This window comes from Pinus tabuliformis, chromosome 3_2 (assembly GCF_031772625.1).
Source record: "Pinus tabuliformis cultivar Carrire ecotype Pingquan chromosome 3_2, CPIR1, whole genome shotgun sequence".
Taxonomy (NCBI): domain Eukaryota; kingdom Viridiplantae; phylum Streptophyta; class Pinopsida; order Pinales; family Pinaceae; genus Pinus; species Pinus tabuliformis.
Window position 1 is genome coordinate 317,431,870 of NC_142302.1, and position 24,822 is coordinate 317,456,691.

The following is a 24,822-nucleotide window of genomic DNA, read 5'->3' on the forward strand; positions in this document are numbered from 1 at the left end:
ATTGTGCCTCATGAACCATTCAAGTAGAGATCCCTCGACTCTTTTTGAATTTAAGTATGGGGGATTACGCAGTGCATTATATTAGATATCATTTTTGGGATTCAACTGCGTTAAGTAAGTCATTCAAACGTATGACCATTTCCATGAGAGGTAGTCGTAACTGACTAATTTCTCATGATTATTTGAATAGTTCACTTAGCACTCATTGCATCGGGTGATGCTCACAAGGGTGAAGAAGTGGGATTGAAACTAGTGAAATGTGGAGAACGAATCACATAGCATCAATCATCACTTCCGGGGCTTGCACCCGGTAACCAGGACTTCCCAGGAGGTCACCCATCCCAGAACTCCTCTGGCTCAAGCGCGCTTAACTGTGGAGTTTTTCCCACAATCAAGCCCACTTAGCTTGGTGAGCTTTAAGGCTGCGCTTCACATGGCTTATAAGGTTGGGATCACTACTAGTAATGATAATATCATCAACATAAAGAACAAGAATGATAAGAGACTTGCCCACTTTCTTGGTGTAGACAGTATTGTCAGAATGACACCTAAAAAATCTAGTTTCTAAAAGAAAGCTATCCATTTTGGCATACCAAGCCCGAGGGGCTTGCTTGAGACCATAAAGGGATTTCTTAAGCCGACATACAAGACTAGAGTCAGTTTGTATAAAGCTAGTAGGTTGTTCCATATAGATTTATTCATGCAAGTCCCCATGCAAGAAGGTAGATTTAACATCCATCTGATGGACTTCCCATTTGAAAGAGGAAGCAAGGGAAAGAAAAATGCGGATAGAGTTCATTTTGGCAACAGGGGAGAAGGTTTCAGTATAGTCAATGCCTTCAACTTGTGAAAAACCCTTAGCAACAAGACGAGCTTTATGTTTATCAAATTTTCCATCTGGTCCATACTTGGTTCTATAAACCCATTTGCATCTAACAAGTTTTCGTCCATTTGGAAGAGGAACAAGATCCCATGTATCATTTGCTAATAATGAATGATATTCTTCATTCATAGTTGCATCCCAATCTGGATGGCCTGAAGCTTCTGCAAAGGTGCTAGGATCATAATTCGTTGAAGCTTGAGCCAGTAAAGGAGAGGCTCTATCGAACTGAGAACATGTACGTTGTTGATCTGTAGGATCACCGGCAAGAGCACCTACTGCATCCCGAGTAGCACGAACCCATTTTGGAAGCTGAGGATCTGAAGGAGGACCTTGAGAAGGTGGGAGAGGATTGCCATCCTCGCTATCATCTGAAGAAGAAATATTTTTAGAAGTAGAAGGGATAGAGAGAGGTGGCACATCCGCCGAACTAGGCTCTTAGGCCGATATATTTTCAGCAAACTTTACATCTCTTCTAATGATAACATTTTTGGACTTAAGTGGAATAAGTCTATATCCTTTGACATCTTCAAAATATCCAACAAAAATACATTTTTCACTCTTAGGTTCTAAAGCTTTATGTTTCTCCTCTGGAATATGAGCCAATGTTTCACTTCTAAAAACACGAAAGTGACTTACATCTGGTTTAATTGAGCTCCATGCTTCTTCTGGAGTGATATTCTTTAAAACCTTAGTAGGAATGCGATTTACTATGTAATTTGCACAGTTAATTGCTTTTGCCCAAAAATTGAGACTAAGTCCTTTAGATTGAAGCATACAATTAGTCATTTCCTTTAAGGTGTATTCTTCCTTTCAGCTACACCATTTTTTGTGGAGTATATGGAACAATATGTTGCATTTGAATTCCATTCTTAGTGCAAAATTTGATGAATTTGTTGTTAACATATTCTTCGCCATTATCAGATCTTAGCTTAAGATTTTGATGTCCATATTGTGTTTCAACAAAGGCCTTAAAGGCCAAGAACATGTTAAATACTTCATTCTTGAGTTTTAAGAAGTATAGCCAAGTGCATCTGGAGAAATCATCAATGAAAGTTAAGAAATACTTGTAGCCAGAGAATGAAACAACTGGAAGTGGACCACATAAATCACTATGCACAAGCTGTAAAGGGGCTGAGGCGTGCCAAGAGGCACGTTTTTCAAAACTATCCCAATGATGTTTTCCGAGTACACATCTGGAACAAACACCATCTCTGCAAGATACCATTGGAAAACCTGTCACCATATTTTCTTTACATAGATTCTAAAGGGAGCGATAGTTTAAGTGACCAAATCGCTCATGCCAAAGTTTGCTCACTTCATCATTATGAGCAACAAATACTGAGGGAAGATTTGATGACCCAAAGTTGTTAGACTTATACAACCTTGTAGAATCATCAACAATGCCAATGCTTTGATACCATGTAGGAATTTACAGGGTAAGTTCCTCAGACAGAACACCATAGGACACTGCTCACAAACAGATCACAGATCAATACACCAGTATTCTTGACGTGGTTAAAAGCCTCAAAGAGGGAAACAGTCCACGGCCTGAGCCAACGTGGCCACTTCAGGCAATTTATTAATAAAAGAATGAAAATTTACATAAGCTTCTCTCCTGAACGGTTACCCTACAAATGACCCTCCGTGCTCTTTAAATAGAGATCATGGACCAATCGGGTGTTAAGCCATGGATCAAGTGTCGATAATACCGAGGAGAGAATGAACCTTCGGATCACGACATATCGTGACTGTCAGATTGTAAGTTACAAAAGTGCATTGTAAAGAAACACACTTTACCTAACTCTACACTAGACCAAGTTATACTTAACTATTTCCTATGTGTCGGAATATCCTAACAGAACGTTTAAGCTCAAGTCAACAATATTTTTTTTTTTGCTTTTTCCTACTATTTAGATTGCATTAAATCATCTTTATGCAATGTTTGGTAAAATAATAACTATTAATTATATTTATTCTCTTAAAATTGGAAAAAGATCAAATATAAAGACAAGCCAGCCTTCATTATCAAAAAGATAAAATATAAAGATAACCCTCTGGATTGAACAAAACATGCCAAAAAAATTGCAGCGTTCATGTTTTCTGAATAAAAATTAAAAAGATTCACGGAGGAAGAAATCAAACCTAGAAATAAAATGCACGGAGGAAGAAATCAAACCTAGAAATCCTTCTCACACCGAAATCGCAGTTCTTTCTCACACTGAAATCGTTTCCCACTTCGCACAGATCCTAAAATATTTTCACACTGTGCTTCCTCATAAATAGAATTGGACACTTTGTTTTTGTGTTATTTATATAGTTAGGGAGAGCCGTGTTTTTTTATTAGGGCTGACATTAGATTAATATCTTCACACCATGCTTTCTCATAAATAGAATTGGACACTTTGTTTTTGTGTTATTTATATAGTTAGGGAGAGCCATGTTTTTTATTAGGGCCGACATTAGATTGATTAGATTAAATTTTCACATTACATTTACATTTTACATTTATTTACATTTACATTTACATTTGCATTTACATGTTTTTTTACATGAGATCTACCCCATTTCATTAGATTAAATTTTAAAATGTCATTAAGTTTATGTTTACATTTACATGTTTATGTTTTATGTGAGATCTTTTATTTACATTTACATGTTTATGTTTTTACATGAGATCCACCCCATTTCATTAGATTAAATTTTCAAATCAAATAACATTAAGGTTTACGTTTACGTTTATGTTTTTACTTGAAATCTACCCCCCTACTGGGCTTAGGTGATATCTACACCATAGGTTTACGTTTTTTTTGTTAGATCTACCCCCATACTGGGTTGTAGAGTGCCTCTTGGTGATATAAAATGATTTTACATTGAAAACATGCTTATAAAAAAAAACTAATCTTCGAGTGTAAAACTCTAACCACTTATTTTTGAATAGCATCAAAATTTCCAAAAAGCAAAGACTAGCTTAATCATCATTTACCATTGGTTTTACAAAACATCAATGTTTCCACACAAAAAGAATGCAAGTTTTTTAGTGCCAAAATGTAGAACTATAAGGAAAATTTCCAATAAGTACAGTGAAACAAAAGGCAAGTAAAAACTTGTCATTGGTTTGTGTGATTGATACCATGAAACTCGTCGAAACCCCTCGTGCACAGTTTGTGCTGAGGAAAAGTGCCAAAAGGATGCTTTGCAACCAAAATGTTGTGCTTTGTCTGAAATGACAACCGGAGAGAGGGGAGCTCCATTAGCTGGCGGAGCAATGTTGACGGGTTGAGCATTGATCACGGTAGGAGTGTCAATGATATCTTCATAATCAAAATCAAAATATGACACTACATACTTTTCCACCCTTCGCAAATGTCTGAGTGTGTGATCCAAATAGAAACGAGCACTCCTTAGGAGGTGTTTTATGTCCTCCTGGCCTGTAAAAACCTTGTAATTATCCACATGTTTGTCTTGAAGCACCAAACAAAATAGAGAGGTGAAAATGTGAAGCTGGGTTACACTTTTGTGAGAATTGCCCATGAAAAATTCATAATCGTAATTTTTCGGCCGAACGACAGAATTTTTCGGCCAAATTATTTTAAAAATTTTGGTCGAACTATTATACTAACATTTGGTTGAAAATTTTTCCGTTTAGGTTAACGCCAACCATTTAACAATTTTTTTTACCAAAGGGGAAAAACAACAATAAATTTGTTCGACCGAAGAAAAAAAAAAAACAAAAAACAAAAAAGAAGTTTATATGTATGACGGTCATGAGGTCATTGTAGACTTTTCTGCAAATGTTGGTTCGTTAGTTTGGAATTGTTAGTTCGTTGTTGGTTCATTGTTCGGGTGGCCTGTCGATGCACTAGAGGAATCGATTTGTAAGGAACCGTTTTAGTCCCTGTACCTATATATTAAGTGTTTTTTTGGTTGAAAAAAACTTTTGTTTTTGAGAATTCTGTGTTTTGAGAATTTTGCGAATCATCTTGGACATTTTATGATGGAATTTTTTTAGTCTTTTATATAGTCTGTAGTTTCGTTCTATGCATGACTAGTTTGTAAACAACTGTAGTGGGAAATTTCCAATATAACCAGTAATGTCCTCTTTATTAATATCTTTTCTTTCTAATATAACCAGTAATTTTTTCATCTGAAAAAAATAAAATAAAATAAAAATATTTCATAAACAAGTCTCGATTTGTTTCTTCTTTTAGGTCATTTTCAATGCCCCTTTCAAATTAAATTAATAGAGATTTCTTCTTAAACAATAATGTGGATACCAGTTAAATTATCCTCACTCTCCCCTACAATTCATTCAATTTTGTTGTCATTCTAAATTCTGTTGCCATTTCAAATCGTCAATCGGTTTTGAGATCTATTACTTCTCTAGCTTCTGTCAGAACCCATACTCCTTCTCATAGTTATGTTAATGTGCCCACTCATTTGATTTGGCACCTGTAAGTTATTTTTCACTTGTGTGATTCCTTTTAGTGCTCCACCAATTCATGGCACTGCACCAACGACCTGCCTTCAAAAAAAATTACACATTCACAATAGTAATAAGAGTGACAACATCAATAGATTGTTTCCTTACCTATTTGTAAATTCATTGACATTTCTCGTTGCATTAATTTTCCGATAAACAAAGGAAAATTCCTGTCACAATTGAGACTTGAAAGGAGAGCCTCTTTGCACATGAGGAATTCCTTAGAACCACATTTTGTGAAATCCACACGTCGATGGATCATGAAGGCCCTCGAAGGATGCTCGAGTAGTCATACAACATGATAGTCATTTCGTGATAAAGTTCATGAAATGAGGATTCACCTCCATCTACCATAAAAGTTACAGAAGCTCTTTTTATTCTTGTGGATATCTCTTTCATACCTTGACACCATATGTGGACTCAATTACACTAACTCTCAGACTCTATGATCAACCCTCAATGTGACTTTGGCTAAGGACCAGAATTGTTATTTTATGCCTGAGGTTGTAGATTGTTCATCTCCTTGTCCATCCATTTGTTTGAACGATTCACCCAAAATACACAAAGATTGGATATTGAGATTCACATTGAAGTGAAGAACACATAGAATAGAGATAATAGTGAAGTCGTTTTGTGAAGGCATGTTGGACCTCATAATTATCTAAATGTTATGGTGGTAGGGCTCATCTCATATACACATGGAGTTGTGGCAAAAGTAGCCTTGCAAGCCAGCTTGAAGAGAGGAACTCACAAATATCAAATTGTTGGGTCCCTATAATACTAGTGATTACCCCATTACTATTGTAGTTATACCCCTTATTAATATTGCTGTGCCCCTATTGCCCCCATATTGTTATTACTATGCCCCATAGAATCCCTCTATTGTTATTTTTGTGGCTTTATATTATTATTGTTAGGTCGGCTGGATTATATTGTGACTCCTTAGACTCCTATATATAGAAAGGAGGTTTTGTCATTTGAATCATCCAAGAATTGTTCATTTATGTAATGTAAAGGAGGTTGCCCCCTCGAAGAGGCTGAAATCTAAGGCATTGATCTATCTTTTCTATCTTTTCTTGAGCTGGTTTCATAATATTTGGTATTAGAGCTTTGGATTCTAGGGTTTCGCTGCTCCAAACAGGTCATCGTGGAATTTTCGCTATAACTTTTTTTTCTGCGACGTTTCAGAAGTTGCAAAAAAAACCCATTTGAGAAGACATCGCGCTGAATCTCGGGTCCGAATTTCAGAACTTTTCGCGCTATATTTGCGGAGATATGATCTGAGGAAGTTGGTCTTCTTGCAGACTCCTGAATTACATTCCAAACAGGTGACCTGGGGAAAATCGTCATAACTTTCTTTCTGAGCATCGGATTGAAATTTCGTAAGAAGGTACAGAAAGAGGACGGACTGTAGTTTCTTGTATATATTTTTTCAGAGCCAAAGGTTGAAACAGTGACTCGTGGCACGTCGTACAAGTTTGCTCTACTGAACTAGTCTATAAGCAGGTCATTGTGGGAGATTTTGCATAACTCTTCCTTGGAGAATCCAATTTGGATCAGACTGGTGGCATTGGAAAGAGGACACAGAAGGCTACTACAGGTCACAATTTCAGAACTGGATGATCCGAAATTACAGAGATACATCAGATTCAATATCAGGCTTCTACGAAGTGAAAAAAAGTGTGTAGTTTTTTTAAATTTTTGCGTAAGCTTGGTTTGAAGGAATTCAAAGGGCATAGTAAAGCATTATTATCGGTAACTGATGCCCTGAGGAAAGAAAATGCAAACACCTAGTAAGGAACCTGAAAGCTCTAGCATGACTCATGAAGAAGAGGAAGAAATGCTACATGATATATCAAAATTACAAGAACAAGTGCAACAAATGTCACGCTCACAAAAGCTAACAGAAGGTAAGATAAATGGCGTGGAATCTAAGATAAAGGGCATGGAAGCTAAGATGGATGATTCGAAGACAGATTTGAAGAGGGACATGGCAGATTTGAAGACAGATTTGAAGACAGACATGGCAGATTTGAAGACAGATTTGACAAATTTTCTACAAGAAATACTTAATAATGGTGAAAAGGTTGTAAAGGAAACTCATGATGCGAACAAAAGAAATGTTAATCATGATTCCATAGACTTTAATGTTGGATCGAAGACCCACCATATTCCAAAAATCGATATGAGGAAGTTTGATGGCAAGGATCCCGCCACATGGATATTACAGATGGAGCAATTCTTCGATCTCAATAATGTGCAAAACACACAAAAGGTACGTATGGAAACTTTATATTTGGAACCAAATCAGTTTGTATGGTATCAATGGCTATGCTCTTGTAAACAATTTATCACTTGGGCAATTTTTACGGAAGAATTGATAGCACATTATGAGGATACAAAAAGCAACACTTTTTTTAGCCAGTTGATAAGTCTCAAACAAAAGGGTTCAATAATGGAGCACATTGAGGAGTTCCAAAAATTGAACATAAGGGTAAAAGATATTCCAGAGGAGCATAGGATTGATGTGTTCATAGGGCCTTTAAAGGATAATATCCAACATGATGTTTGTTATCGGGAAAACTAGTGTCTATGCAGAGCTGCTAGTCCCACTAAGGCTAGTAGATACCTTAGAAACAAACAAACTAAAACTACTTTTGTTTTCCTTTATGAGAAATAGATAAGAGGGGAATAAGGAGACCAACCTCTATCTTGCGCTTGGTTCCTTGCTCGATTCCTCTCCCTTTTGATAGATCTTTGCCGCTCGCTTCCTCGTCTATCCAGCTTCAAAGAGCACCTGTAGAATCAAAGCAACATAACACTATCCAAGAACATAGATCTATTATCATAAACAATATAGGACCAGATATATATTGACCACACAAATTCATATAACATCAATCATACAAGAATGTGGAGGAAAACTTGAATAACTTTATTGATAATCAAGAAAGAGCAAAGAGGATTACAACCAATTGTTCTGACCCAACATCATCCCCTCAGCAAGAAAGCCCTTCTTCACCTCATGAAAAGCTTAGATCACCCAACACTATGATATTGCACCAAGAAACCAACAACACTTCCTTACAAGATACAAAATTCCAGCCTCTGGATCTCTGGGATGAGGGATCCATATATAGATGTTTGCAAGTGGGGTGAGTCAGCTTTTGAGAGTTGATTAGTGTCCTCTCTCTGATAGTTCTTGATTCCACTTGGAGATTGATGATCTCTTACTCATCCCTGGGCGAATGCAGAGAGGCAAGTGTCAGAGGCGAAGTTTCTAGAAGATTCCATGATTCTCCACCTTGCAGATTGACCCTGCCATTTGTCCACTCTCGCCCATCGCACCCCATAGAAGGGATTTTCAAGATGCATCGCACCTACTGTGTGTACTTAGGTGGGATGCAACGCACTTTGACCATGGAGCAGGTGAGATGGTCCAATTTTGACCAGTTCTGAGCAGTTTTTCATGGAGAACTTCTGGGAGAAGATGTAATCAGTTGACCTTGTTCTTTTAGAGGTTGGAACAACACTTTTAGGGACTTAAGAGCCCTTGGTTTATGGACATTTATGATTGGGGTTGCAGTGCCCAAAAATGTCTATAACAGTTGCCCCCTAAAGCATGAGGTCGTTAATCTGTGGATGTCGGGTGAAATGCTTTATCATGAGGATCTGAAGTTCTTTCAAGCTGGAAGGCGACCTGTAATAAGATACAATACAATACATTATCTTCATAATATTTTCATGATCTAGCTGAGGCAGGCATTCCCATGCCCAGCTTTATAATTTCATTCTCATGTACATAAGATAGACAATCGTCTGAGTGTAGACTGATGATTCTGGTAGAGCAATCATCCCTTAGGTTGGATGATTATCTGTGCAGTAATGATGTACATTAGATGTATTTATTTTCCTAAATATATATCGCAGCCCGGATGGATGAGACTAGATCCGGGGTCTTCAATCTCGTTCGATCTTCACTCAAAGTACAAGTCGATCCATGTGAGAGATGTTCTGGAGTCGAACATGGAAAGACATCGCCTGATTACCAGCCAATGATGTAAGCTGTTAACAGGCGTGAGAGGAATCACCGATAATGATGATGACCCTCAAGGTACTACAGTACAATTCACGTGGTGTGAATAAGGGACTTGGCGTCGAACACCACGCAAAATCTTTTGGTCGAAGGCCATTGATGTAAACCTGTCGCCGGAAGTGAGAAACTTGCCATTGAGGCATGCAAGCTTCAAAGTACTGAAAGGGTTGTTCCTAGATCGACTTCTTGGATAATGAGCTGAGGTCGACAAGAAACGATCCGTCATAGGAGGGCCTTAATGAATCCCACATCAATGACACGGAATGAAGCAAATGATTTTAATGGAGGTGAAAACGATCTGGTGATATAAGGTTTAGGGTGGCGGTCATGAAAGAATGGAGCGTAAATGTATTGCAGTGGGTGAGACACAGGTGAATTCTCTGAGCGACTTCTCTTGAACATATCGGCGACACTGACATGATGGATCGGTAGCATTAACCCCGAATATGTATGGTGTGACGGAACCATGGTGATGTGACCAATGAATGGAACAACCCAACCCGACTTGGATGCGGAGTGAAAGTGTCATGTTCAAGAGTGACTTGCTACCGATGAAGTTTCTTCAAGTTTTCTTCCCAATTTTTCCCCAGTCATTGCTGACCAGTACCTCTTTATTTTTGTCAAGCTTTAGGAGGATAACATATGCTTGTTCTATAATTTTCCCTTCGGGCAAACCCATCGCTATGTTTTAACGAGCCTAGCGATAGTGAAACTCGTTCTTGTCTGTATGGACAAGTTTGTCGCTATTCGGTTTTAACGAGTTTAACAACAAGGATAACTCGGTCCTTTTCAATTTTAGAGAGTCTAAAAAAGGGAAGTAAAGAAAACTCCAATAATCCTTTTTCATCATATAATCCCTTGAGTCCGAAAAAGTATAAAACAATAAAAAAGGGATGAGTTTTCGGTACTTTTAACGAGCCGAATAAAACAAGCGCTTGATCTTTTTGTGTAATAATCCCTCAAGTCCAAAAAGATTAAAATCTAAAGGAGGGATAGCACTTCCGGTCCCTTTAACGAGTTGGAGAGGCCAATGGCTCGGCAATCTTTTCATATTTTACGAGTCAGTTGAAAAGAGCTTAAAGGAGACTCGTTTTTTGAGGAATGAGTGATAATTATGGATAGCAGTTGATTCCAGGTAAGGTTTGGAATTTTCCAATCACAGCAGTGTCACAAGGATGGCTAACAGGATCACCCTTCACAGCTATTCCTAAAAAAGGGTAAACAATCAAATGGAGGTGAATGATCGGCCAAAACAAAGTGGAGGTGTGGATGAGAACACGACCAAGGCTTCAAAGGCTGATGGTAATACATTCACAATGGTTATTTACCGGAAATTGGTTCATTTTTTAATGAGCTTAAACTCTGGGGGAACATTTGCTCATTGCTTATGTTTATTTTTTAACGAGCTTGAATTCTGCGTTAAAACTGCTCGATTAATCCAGTCATATAATAAGGATGTCTCATATATAAATGGCATCTTTTCAAAGCTTTGCCCCGCATCCTTTCTTTATGCAAGTTAGGAAACGACCAATCCTATGAGTTTAAAGGGTTAGAGGACCTATAAATTTAAAAAATAAATGGTCGCTCTTCGCTTGCATGCCAAAAGGTTTACATGCCCCCAGGTATAGTGAAGTAGAGTTTCCAGGTTACCCCTCAATTTGCAGACAAAACATTTGTTTTATCGAGAAAGGCATACCTTTTCAGGTTACCCCTCAATTTGCAGACAAAACATTTGTTTTATCGGGAAAGGCCTACCTTAACAGAGGTATCTTATTCCGGTCTAATCCCATTTTCCAAAATGGATGGGTCTGTCAGACCAGTCATATACTCTCCGCGGAAACCCACCCTATACCCAAGGTTTTCCTGTCGAAACAGGCCAGGGTGCATGCCCCCTGGGTTTCAGTCATATCCTCTGAATCAATCGCGCTCATCAGGAGGACAGATTGGGGACTGATGAGACATTCCTTGCGTGAAAATACCATTCAGGGTTGGTATATGACTATTTGCTTGTGTGAACCGGGAAATGAAAGCTGGTCTACGAGCTTGACCACTCTTCCTTTGTGCGGAAAACACATTACTCTAAAGAGTGAGGGGCCAATGGCTCCCATGCAATAAATATAGTCTCATCCAAGGAGTAGATTATAATCCAGGGGTCCTTGGACTACCATTACGTTCATGTGAATAGTTTTCCTTCTTAATGTTATCGACACATTGGGAAGGATCCCTAACGGTCGACTGGTTCCTTTGTCAAAGCCTGTTAGATTTCTCATCTCAGGCAAAAGCGATGGTGAACCAAGCGCTTTCCAAGCAGTTGAGGAAAGGATACTCACAGAAGCCCCTTCATCTATGATGGTACCGGCCATGACCATTCTATATATTTGAGCAATGATTCGAAATGGTACACTAGCCGGTAAACGGGGTCTGCCTAGTAGATTCCAATCGAAGGAAACAACTAGGTTGCTTGGAGGTGGGACCGAATAAACGGCCGGATACGACTCTGACGAACTTCCCTCCTGCGGTAAAGGAACGGGTAGACTGCCCCCATGTTCATCGGAGTCTATACTTATGAAAAGAATTCATCCTTGTTCTCTTCGGTGACTGTATCATCTGAAGATGGATCCTCGGAAGGCAAGACTGGGTCAACTGTCGCCTCGACCTTTTGACTTTCATCTGGTGTGGATTCAGATGGTTTATCTTCAATGATAGATGCTTCGACCGACCACAAGGGCGTGTCAGCCGAATTTTCAACTAGTGACGGACTTGGCAAGAGTTTCTTATATCCAGGAGGAAGTCGTAACGGTGAAACCAGACGGTCATCCAAAACTCTTTTAGCCTCGTCTAAGAAGGGACAACGGTGGACAGCGTGATCGCCTTCACACAATTTACAAGGAAATTTACATCTTCCTTTTTGTCCAGGGGCTTCACTTTCACTAGTTGATGGTGTACTTTCAACATGACCATCAGAGGTTGATGACACCAGATTGTGCAAATGAGGAGACCAGTCCCTTAAGATCCGAGGGATGCAAGGAAAATCTCGATGATAGTGGCCTCCTTTACAAATGACACATGGCGATTTAGGCCTGGATGGTGCAGTGTGTGGATTTTCGCTAGACGATGCTTGGTTGCCCCTTTTTGTCTTTGGCTCCTTCTTCTTCTTCTTCTCGGTTACTTGATTTTTGGCTTTACCAACTTCATCAAGCGAAGAGGAAGGAGGAGAGGAAGAATTGGATGAAGTAGAGGGTTGGGGGGTAACTTTGGTATCGTTTAGTTTTTGACTCGATTATTCAGGAATCACGGGGTTCTGAACAACAGATGTTGAGAAGAGCCATACGGGCAAGCCGATTGTCAATCCTGGAAGCGACAATGTGGCCATATGGGGCGCACCAACATCTCCCCAAGAGGAGAAGGGACTAGGATTTCCTCCAAGGGGAATTCCTTGGTTGGTGGACTCCATTTTTCTCAACTTAAGACCAACGTTGGAAATGTGATATTTATTCCGTTTAAAATAAATTTTAGACGCTTTGACACAACTTGTTTTTTCAAATTTTAAGAGTCGAGAAAAAACAAAAGATGACTCTAGTCGCCTTCGATTTTTAATGAGCCTGAAGTGACAAGTGCTCAGATGGACCTTTTCCTTTAAGGAGTTTGAAAAGGAACGAAAGATATTGCTCTGGAAATCTAGACAGAGGGATTACCAAACCAATCGCAAAACTGCAGAATACTTTTTACGGTACAACAGTCAATCTTCCCGAATGCTGTGTTCAGTGCATTGCGATTGATAGGGCGGCAGACACAGCTTCCTATGGATAAAGGATAAAGCCTATTGTGGTCTCCAAATATATACTCGACGGTACGTGGGAGCACAAGTCCGTGCTGGGAGGATGAGAATTTTATGCAGAAGTATCCAAAACTACTCAAGCGTTGAGGACAACACTTTTTTGAAGGAGAGGGGCATGTTGGGTCCCTATAATACTATTGATTACCCCATTACTATTGTAGTTATACCCCTTATTAATATTGTTGTGTCCCTATTGCCCCCATATTGTTATTACTGTGCCCCATAGATCCCTCTATTGTTATTTTTGTGGCTTTATATTATTATTGTTAGGTCGGTTGGATTATATTGTGACTCCTTAGACTCCTATATATAGAAAGGAGGTTTTTTCATTTGAATCATCCAAGAATTGTTCATTTATGTAATGTAAAGGAGGTTGCCCCCTCGAAGAGGCTGAATTCTAAGGCGTTGATCTATCTTTTCTATCTTTTCTTGAGCTGGTTTCATAACACAAATCTTTTCTTATATTTTAATCTGCAATGTTGCCTCTCGAACTGCTTCTACTTTGCACAAGCACTAAGTAGTAAGAACCCTAACCATTTTATATGCTCATCAATAACTATGATGACATTGCTTACAAGAAAAAGTTGCCCGAAAATTATGTTGGGTGGCATACAATCCCGCCTCGCAATTGTCGCTAATCCTATATATTCTAACATAGCCTATGAAAGTGTCGACCTCGGTAGTGGGCGTGTTGAGCCAGAGAAAGTAGTATGAGGTGTTGCCTATGTATCTACAAATTGTTGATAGCTCTAGATTATTTTCACGTGCACAAGTTGTAATACCTGGTTAGATATTTGCTCAGTTTGTGACACTGGCACTCTCTATGTGTGTGTGTGGTACTCATTTCTCTGTGGTTTGAGCACTTCTTTTAAGTGATCTTGAGGTTGTCAAGTTTTATCAACACACTTCTTCTCTTGCATTCAGTCATAACCCTCGTGCTATTATATTCTGTAAAATTATCTCCTCCATTTACAAGAGCACACAATAGTGGAAGAAATGAAACCAAATAAAATCATACTTGTAAAGAATTTTACACTTGGGTGTATTTTATTTCAACGTCTCGCTAATTCATCCGCTAAGAACACTCCTTAACTATTATCAAGATACAAAGATCCAATTATCCTTTTCATTTGGACTAAATTTTTTTGAAAATATTCCTTACATGCTCTACTCCACTCGCGAGTTTTAGATTTAATCATAGTAGTATTCTCAACAAACTAAAACATGAATGAGGAAGGAGAATATGAACTTAAATGCTCCCAATTATCTTCCACCCATTTTTTGTATTCTTCCTCTAATAACCATAAGTGATTAAATTTTAGCGGGGCTTTTAGCTTAATGTCTTCATGGGCCATCTAAAAGAGAATAGGAAGGTGACCAGAGATACCCTCAAACAACACTTTAGTTTTAAGAAATAAGATATCCTCTACCAATGCCTCTTAGACCAAAAAATGATTAAGAATTTTAGATATAACATCTTTATTCCATCAATAATTCCTTCATGTTAGAACTAACTTTAAAGGAGAAGAGAATTCCTCTTAAATCCTTTACTTCATTAATTGGTTCATATTAGACTGATTTCCATAGATCCCTAGATCAGAAGACTCACCTTTTGAGCTAGATTTCATGTAATAATTTCTTTTGTAGGAAAATAACCATGCAAGTCCCTGCACCTTAATAGAAATTAGTTTTTCTTTGTTGAAACAAAACTTTTGTTCATAATGGAAACGATATTTGCAGACTTCTCTTTAGCTTGAGAATTTTTTTTAGAATTTTGTGTAATAATTATGTGTATTTTTTTTACATTTCATCATTCCGTAAGGACTCGAATTATAGTTCGGATCCATTCGTTGTCTGGATCTAAGTGAAAAATATAATTTATTTACAACAAAGTAATAGAAACATGTTTTTTCTTATTGAAAAAAAAGTCAAGCCATTAAACATAGTTGTTGAAATTGTTGCTAATATGTAAATCATCAAATTCTTCACATCCAAAAATAACTACGTGTGCAACAAAATTCGTTTGACATACACATTCATCCATCCCTGCACTCAAGCCATATATCACATCTCTAATCATTGAATTGACAAATTAATTTTCAGAATGGTACATTTCCTTTCCAATTAAATTTTAAGAGGGAGATTATAGCATTGAGCTTTCATTCCTTAATATCATTTAATTACCTCCTATTTTGATTTATTCAAGTGGACATTCATCATATATAAGTATGTAAGTAAAGAAATTCCAATTATTTCAATAACATACCCCTTTGGGGTGGCTCTTCAAGTAGTTACCCCTTAGGAGGTAATATATCACACTTTATATCCTTGCCTATAATGAGTAAGCTTCTATATATAGAACTATCAACACTAGAAAATCAAATATGACTCAACATATACACATTAGGATCTGATATGCATCTAAGGAAACCTTGGGAAATAAGTCCTAACGATCCATTTTGCATACCAAACTCGATGCACCCACATAAGTCCATATAATGATTTCTTCCTCATCATGTTTTGACCTCATCATATTCCTTTGTTGGTGTTAATCATCATATCCAAGTGTTAGATATAAAATTCTAGGCTAAATCCTTCTTGTAATATTCCATCATTCAATCACAATAATTATTTATTTTTCATCATTCTCCCATAAACTAAGGCATTTGCAATAAATAAATATATTATTCATTTTAATGAATTTGTTTTTTTACATGGATCAGAAAACCCATTAAACATGGCTGAAAAATGGACATTATGCATAGAAGTTTCTTGTTATCCCAATCTAGGGCAAGTAATGATTACTTGTGTGCTATGCAATATTGTGATGAACAAAGTTCTCCAAAGGAAAATAATTGTACCTGGAAGTACAACAAACATTGAAGCATATTATATTGCATTGATAGAAGGCTTAGGAACAACTAGGGAGTATGGATCCAAGGGAATTGTAGTCTTCACCAATTCTGAACTTGTGTGCAACCAGATGAAAGGCGTGTACCGAGTAAAAAAGGAGAGGTTAAAACAACTGCATGGAGAAGCAAAAATATTGTTAGTCAATTTCAATCATTTAGCATAAGACATTGTGCAAATGTAATAGGATGTCTAGTGATCTATTGTATGGCGCAATGCCAATTCAAGATTTGAGTGTGAAAGATGAATTGGTGTCAGAAAGCACTCCATCAAAATTTATTGATGGACATTGTAAGATATCTTTGATATGTGTGTGTGTTTTTAGCTATAAATGTGGTGTTTTTAATGACCATGTGTTTTTTCAATACTATACTAAGTGTGCCCCCACTATGTGAGCACAACTTAGTGATGTTTTAGAAAATTTTGTATTTAATTCTCAAAATATGCACTTCAGTGTTTGTGTTTTTAGTCTTGAGTATATTTTAAATGAAGTATTTACACCAAATAGTTTCGAAGAAACCCTTGGATAGTTACATTAATTTTCTGAATTCTTGATCTTTTTAAATAGCAATTTTAAATATGTTTAAATGCATGAAGCAACTTCATGGGTGTTTTTTTAAAGATCATATAACTTTTTTTAAAGATTATATAGATATATAGATAGATATATATATATATATATATATATATATATATATATATATATGGATCGATGGCCTGGATCATCACATGAGCAGTTGCCACTTGATTCTTTGAGGCGTAAACGAGATAGAGCATCAACTGAGTCTCATTCATCGACTAGAGGGCGACTTTCTATGCATGTTGACGAGATTGGTCATGGATTGAGGAGATTATCAAATGAATCGAGGGATGGGTATCATTCATTACATCATAATCATGGTATATATATGTTTATGTGCAAGTTTTTAAATGATATTCGCATAATCATATGTACATTGTTATGAAACCAGCTCACAAAAATATAGAAAAGAAAGATAAACGCCTTAGAATTCAGCCTCTTCGAGGGGGAAACCTCCTTTACATTACACAAATGAACTATTCTTGGATGATACAAATGACAAGATCTCCTTTCTATATATAGGAGTCTAAGGGGTTATAATATAATCAGAGACGACATAACAATAATAATGTAAGGGCACAATAATTAACAATAGTGGGCTTCTATGGGGCATAATAATAACAATATGGGGACTACATGGGCACAACAATATAATAAGGGGGTTGTACAAATAACAATAAGGGATTACACTAGTAGTATAGGGACCTAACATGCCCCTCTCCTTCAAAAAGTGTTGTCCTTAATGCTTGAGTAGTTCTTGATGCTTCTGTATAAATTCTTGTCCTCCCATGTGGAATCTTCAGTGGGTAAGTTCTTCCACTTGATGAGATACTCTGGAATTGATCTATTTCGTAGCTTTCAATTTCTCGGTTCTGTGACTGCTTCAGGTTCCAATATGATTTTTCCTTCCTTGTAAAGTTCTCACAATATTGTTTGAACTAGGATCTTCTGCAACTTTTGAATGAGTTCCCACTCCTTTGGGCATATGGATATCTGTAAGGCTTGATGTTTGGAGGAACACTTCCTAGAATCAAATGAATAGCATGATCATGATCATGAATAGGTGGGAGGCCTTTGGGAGTCTCAAATACCTTGGAATGATTGTCCAAAACATTTTGGAGATCTGGAGAAATACATGATTTCGATGTGGGATCCTCTAGTGAACATAATCGTGCAATTACACCCCGTTTTTCTTTATTTAGAAGCTTTGTCATGCTGTTAGAGTTAATTATATTTCCTGGTTTCTCTTCGATACCCCTCAATTCAACTTCCTTTCCTTCCCAAAAAAACTTCAAGATAAGTTCTTGAAAATTAAAAGCTATCATACCCAAAGATTGTAGCCATTGGACTGCCAGTAAAACATCAGCACCACCCATTTGAATGGAAAGCATTGGGCTATTCAATACATATTCTCCCATGGATAGCTTGATATTATGGCACTTTCCAGAGCAATTTATGGTTCCTCCACTTGCAACCATCACTTGACACTCTGGTGCTGGATATATGAAGCAATTCAATTCGTTGGCTATCTTACAATGAATAAAATTATGGATACTACCCGAATCAATCAACACTATTACCTTTTTCTTCTTGATATGTCCTTCTATCTTGATAGTTTTAGGAGTGGTAATTTCTTCCAATGCATTACAAGATATGGTCAGATTCATTTCTTGATGTTTGATGTGATATTTCACTTCTTGAACATTTTTCTTATTGATATGTCCTTCTATATTGATAGTTTGAGGAGTGGTAATTCTAGCCAATGCATTGCAAGATATGGCCAGATTCATTTCTTCTTTTTCGATGTGATCTTTCACTTCTTGAACCTTTTTCTTCTTGATATGTCCTTCTATCTTGAGAGTTTGAGGAGTGGTAATCCTTTCCAATGCTTTACAAGATATGGTCGGATTCATTTCTCTTTCTCTGGGGTGGGTTCCTGGTGTATATCCTCTTCTTTTGATGTTTCTTGATCCTTTTCTTCCTCCTCTTCATAATCTATGTAAAATAATTTCTTCTCAACACACTTATGACCTTTAGTGTATTTGCTATCACAATTGTAACAAAGCCCTTTTTCTCTTTTCTCTTCCAATTGTTGTGGTGTAAAACTTGTAGGTTGTGGAAGGATAGGAGAAAAAACACTTCCATAATTATAGTCGTGAGTGGTGGGATTCCTTGTTTCCATAATTTCACTTTCAATTTTTCTTGCAACCTAAATGCCTTCTCCAATGAATCAGGTTCCCAAAGACGAACCTCGTGTTGAATGTTATCCTTTAAAGTCCCTATGAAGACATCAACCATTTTCTTCTCTGGAATATCATTTACCCTTATATTCAATATTTGGAAGTCCTTAGTGTGCTCTGCCATTGAGCCCTTTTGTTTGAGATTTATCAGTTGGCTAAAGAAGGTGTTGCTCTTTGTATCCTCATAATGTGTTATCATTTCCTCCGTGAAAATTGACCACGTGACAAGTGGTTTATGAGAACAAAGCCCTTTATACCATAAAAATTGATTTGGTTCTAAATAATTAGATGCAATACATACATTTCGTAACAATGGTACACCATGTAGATCAAAATATTTCTCCATGTGTAGTATCCAATTTACCGGATCCTTGCCATCAAACTCCCTCATATTGCCTTTTCTTGATTTTAGGAGCTTGATATTTAAATAATCATAACTCTGTAATTTCAAATACTCCAGTTCTGAAATCATGACCTGTAGTAGCTCTCTGTGTCCTCTTTCCAATGCCACAAGTCTGATCGAAATTGGATTCTCCAAGAAAGAGTTATGCATAGTCTCCCAAGATGACCTGATTATATACCTTTTCAGAATAGTGACCTTGTACGAAATGCCATGTCTTACTGTTTTGACCTTTGGATTTAAAAAATACATACAAAAAACTACAGTCCATCCTCTTTCTATAACTTCTTACGAAATTTCAATCTGATGCTCAGAGAGAAAGTTATGATGATTTTCCCAAGGTCACCTGTTTAAGATGTAATTCGGGAGTCTGCAAAAACCCTAACTTCCTCAGATCATATATCTGAAAATATAGCGAGACGAGATCTGATATTTGGACCTGAGGTTTACATCGATCTATTCTCAAATGGTTTTTTTTTTTAGCTTCTGAAACTTTGTAGCGAAAACTTTATAGCGAAAATTCCACAATGACCTGTTTTAGATGAAATTTGGGAGCTTGCAAAAACTATAAATTCCTCAGGTCATATCTTAAAAAATATAGCGAGACAAGCTTTGAAATTCGGACCCGAGGTTTAGCATGATTTCTTCTCAAATGGGTTTTCTTTTTAGCTTCTGAAACGTTTCCAAAAAAAAGTTATAGCGAAAATGCCATGATGACCTGTTTGGAGCAACGAAAACCCTAGAATCCAAAGCTCTGATACCAAATGTTATGAAACCAGCTCACAAAAAGATAGAAAATAAAGATAAACGCCTTAGAATTCAGCCTCTTCAAGCGGGCAGCCTCCTTTACATCACACAAATGAACCATTCTTGGATGATATAATTTATAAGACCTCCTTTCTATATATAGGAGTCTAAGGGGTCATAATATAATCAGAGCCGACATAACAATAATAATGTAAGGGCATAATAATAACAATATGGGGACTACATGGGCACAACAATATAATAAGGGGGTTGTACTAATAACAATAAGGGATTACACTAGTAGTATAGGGACCTAACATACATCATATGAAATTGATTTTTTTTCAATTTAGTTTTATTAATTGATAATAAATTTCATCTTTTTTAGGAGCATCTCTCACTAGGTCAAAGAGAGTATCAGATCAATCAATGGAAGGCCATCGTTCACATCATCATGGTATGGTATATATATGTTATGTGCATTTACTTAAATGATAAATAGGTAGAATAATATGTACATACATATATTGAATAAAGTTTTGTTAATTTAACTTAATTAATTTATTATAATTTATATATATATTTTTAGAAGCATCTCTCACTATGCCATCGAGTGAGGGTGGTCAACATTCTCTCGGTGGTCAAAATTCTCCCGATGGTTAATAGGCTCATTCAACTCATGTACTTGGGTGTGATGGTGCTCAAACATCTCCAAGTGGTCATCAATCTCAATTAGATCATCATGATCCTCATCATTTTGGTAAATTATATAATTTATTTTTTTACATGTTAAAACAAATTTGTACATGTAAATGAATTGTATGTACATATACGTGTACATGTCTATCTTGCATGTGTATAAATACATTTGAACATGTTTTTATATTTATGTAATTATATTGAAGCAGGGGGTGAAAATGTTGATCGAAGTAAACGTAGGTGAAGCAGGGCAATTCAAGAAGAAGACCATACGCCAACTACCACCTATCCATCTGATATTCCTGATGAGATTCCTTGGGAAACAAATGTCCAACAATGTACGTTACAGAGGTGCATAAGTCATTATTCAAAATTGAAGAAAGATCTTGCGAGTTTGGAGCTCCTTACAGAGAGTCGACAAAGCTTAGAAATAGTTGTGCACTCTCTAAGCTCATTTCTTGATATTTACAAGAACCTTGGGCCAACAAATGATTGCTTTATAGATATGATGAGGCATAGAAAGGAAGCAGTGATGGGTCCCGATAAATGGGTCAAGGTAAGTAGAAGGGTTACAAGAGCACTTGCCAAATCTATGTTTAATTTCAAAGAAGGGCCAAAAAGAAAGATGCTCAAGGTGCAATATTTCAAGCACCTTGAAATAGCCCACCATTTCTATGATAGGTTCCTTGCAGCGTATGGAAAGTTGCCATGGAATGACGAGGTTCCACATTATTTTGCAAAATTATTTTATGCAGAATTCTTTTGGGTATGAGACTTGATTATACTGACCTTCCATCTGAATTTTATGGTACTGGGAGAGGTCGAACATATGAACATAAGGGTGCATTAAGGGACATTGAATTGCTTCGCCCTCCACCACCTTTGGTACCTCAACCTCCACTTCTGGTAAATTTACGATCAAAGATGGATGCCACTTCTTAGATTGGTCGAGAAGCAAGAGATTCCACTATAGACAACATACGAACTACATTGACTGGAATTGATGTCGGTCTAAATAGACAAAGAGCACGAGTTGGTGCACATGCTAATTTTGTATATAAATCAGATGAGGAGATAGATAATATGAATATTGAAGAGGTTAAAGCATATGCAAAGGGTTGTCGTGATGGTTGGCAAGACCTAATTGGTCATGAGGAAGAGGGCATGGGATCGATATGTGTTAATGGTTAGGGTGGATATTTTAATGTAATGTAATGTATGCGTTAATGTTGATTCACATAAATTTTGTAAATTTTTCCAGATATAATCTAACATGAATGTATCATATGTTCACCATTTGCAGTTAAGTCATTTTTTGAACGAAAATTTTGATAATATCACGGTCTCGAGTTCAAGTTCCAATCAATATATGTTGAGAGATGTTAGTTTTTTTTTAAGAGTTCATGTTGATACTATTATTATACTCTTATACACATATATTTAAATGTTGACAAATTTTGATTCCATCTGACGTTTTCAACAGAGTGCCACCCTCTCCCTCCTTATTAAGAGATGTGTCAAATATTAGCTTGTCACAAATTTTGAATATTTCAATTTTGTTTTGTTATAAATTGAAGTAAGTTTCATTAACAAATGAGATCTCTATCTTACAATTTTAAAATTTACAAATTTTAGGTTTATGGAGATGGTTTCCCTTCTCCAGGGACATTAGCGATGGAGTCAACTATGGGGATAAGATCGCCTAAATAATTTGAAAAAGTTGTTTAACAATTTTTTTAATATTGCGAGTTTATTTAATATATATATGTACATGTATTGTACATGGAATCCATGAGGGTGAAATGCAGGGGGAACACCACGATGCATTGCATGGAATTTGAAACTTGAGTAAATTACAGGGATTGAATCGTCTAGAAAATTTGAAAAAACTGTTACTTGATTTTTTTAATATTGCGAGTTTATGCATTTTCATGTGCAATTTTAAATTTTTAATATATACATGTACATGTATTGTACACAGTATCCATGAGGGCACAATGCATGGCGAACACCACGAGAGCGCAATGGAGGGGGAACACCATGAGGTATTGCATGGCATTTGAAATCTTTTATAATTTTGTTTTGATGATTACATTCTCATTTAATTATAAAATGCAAAATCTTATGTATATATGCATATTACACATGTTGTGCAGGGCACCCATGATTTTGATGAGAGCACGAGGATGTTGATAGATCGTATATTTTAGTGAAATTCTCTTTGATGCAAATTTTTATTTGATAGTCTGTTATTATATTTACTTTTATAGTTATATAAATTTTGGACATATTTAAAGTAAAACTCTTTATTATGAATTAATCTCTTTGATGCATATTTTTGTTTGACAACTTTTTATTATATATTTACTTTTACAATGATATAAATTTTGGACATATTTTAAATCGAACCCTTTATTATGAATTTATCTTTAATATGCTAATTTTGGAGTTTATGTACATTTTGCTTGATGATTCTTATAATGTTAGTAGAAGATAATATGGAATTGGCTTCAAATTCTTAGGTTTTGTGAAGTTGTTGTTTAATGAATAGTAAAATTGCAAATTATGAAACATGGCACATTTTGCATTCATGATTCTTATCATGGTGTAAACGTCTAAAACAATCATAACTTAAAATTGCATTATAAAATATGGTATACATTTTGCATTCATGAATATATCATCATCTTGTATAGAAGAACTACTATGGATGTGGGTTGATACTTAACTTTTAATATAAAGTTGCTACCCAACTTTTGATACCCTTTGTAATAGTTACAGTTTCCCCATACCATCTTTTCAAGTGATGTATGTTTCAAATTAAATGATAAGTAGAATGCATGCCATTTTGGATTTCATTATTACCCACCAAAGTTCTCATGGATCAACCTTTGCTTGGTTGTTCTAGTTAACTTCCAACTTTTTGTTTGATGTAAGGTTTCAAGTTATAGTTTGTGAGTTTAATAAAAAATAAACATTATTTAAAACATGTTACATTTTGCATGATGCATGGTTTGATGCTTAAAGGTTTTACATTTAAGTTCATGAATATGGAGCAATGTTTGTAAATTTGCAAAATTACTTGCAAATTACAAAACATGGTACATTTTGCATTCATGAATCTTATAGTGGTGTAGATGTCTAAAACAATCATATAACTTAAAATTGCATTATAAAACATCTAGTACATGTATACATTTTGCATTCATGAATAGATCATCATCTTGTCTAGAAGGGCTATTGATACTTAACTTTTAATATAAAGTTTCTCAAAGCAAACGTACTATAGTAAATTTGCGTTTAGTTGATACTTTGTATGGCTCACATATGTAGAGTTTTAGAACCCAACTTTTGATACCCTTTGTAATAGTTACAATTTCCCCATTACAAATGTTCAAGTGATGTATATTTTAAGTTAAATGATATGCAGAATGCATGCCATTTTGGATTTCATTATTACCCACCAAAGTTCTCATGGATCAACCTTTGCTTGAATGTTCTAGTTAACTTCCAATTCTTTGTTTGACGTAAGGTTTCAAGTTATAGTTTGTGAGTTTAATCAACAATAAACATTATTTAAAACATGTTACATTTTGCATGATGCATGGTTTGATGCTTAAACATTTTATATATAACTTCATGAATATGAAGCAATGTTTGTAAATTTGCATTTAGTTGGTACATTTTGCATGATGATTCTTATAATGTTAGTAGAAGATAATAAGGATTTGGGTTGATTCTTAGGTTTTGTGAAGTTGTTCAATGCAAACATACTATAAAATTTCATTATAAAACATACATTCTAAATTGTACCTTCTTTGTCTTAAAGTCTACTTTCAGATACTAAATTGCATTTTTCATAAAATTTGAGAAAGCTTAGAAATTGAGAATTAAAAATTGCAATGTTGAATCCGTTGAAGTTGCATTAATCTCAAAAGTATCATTAAAG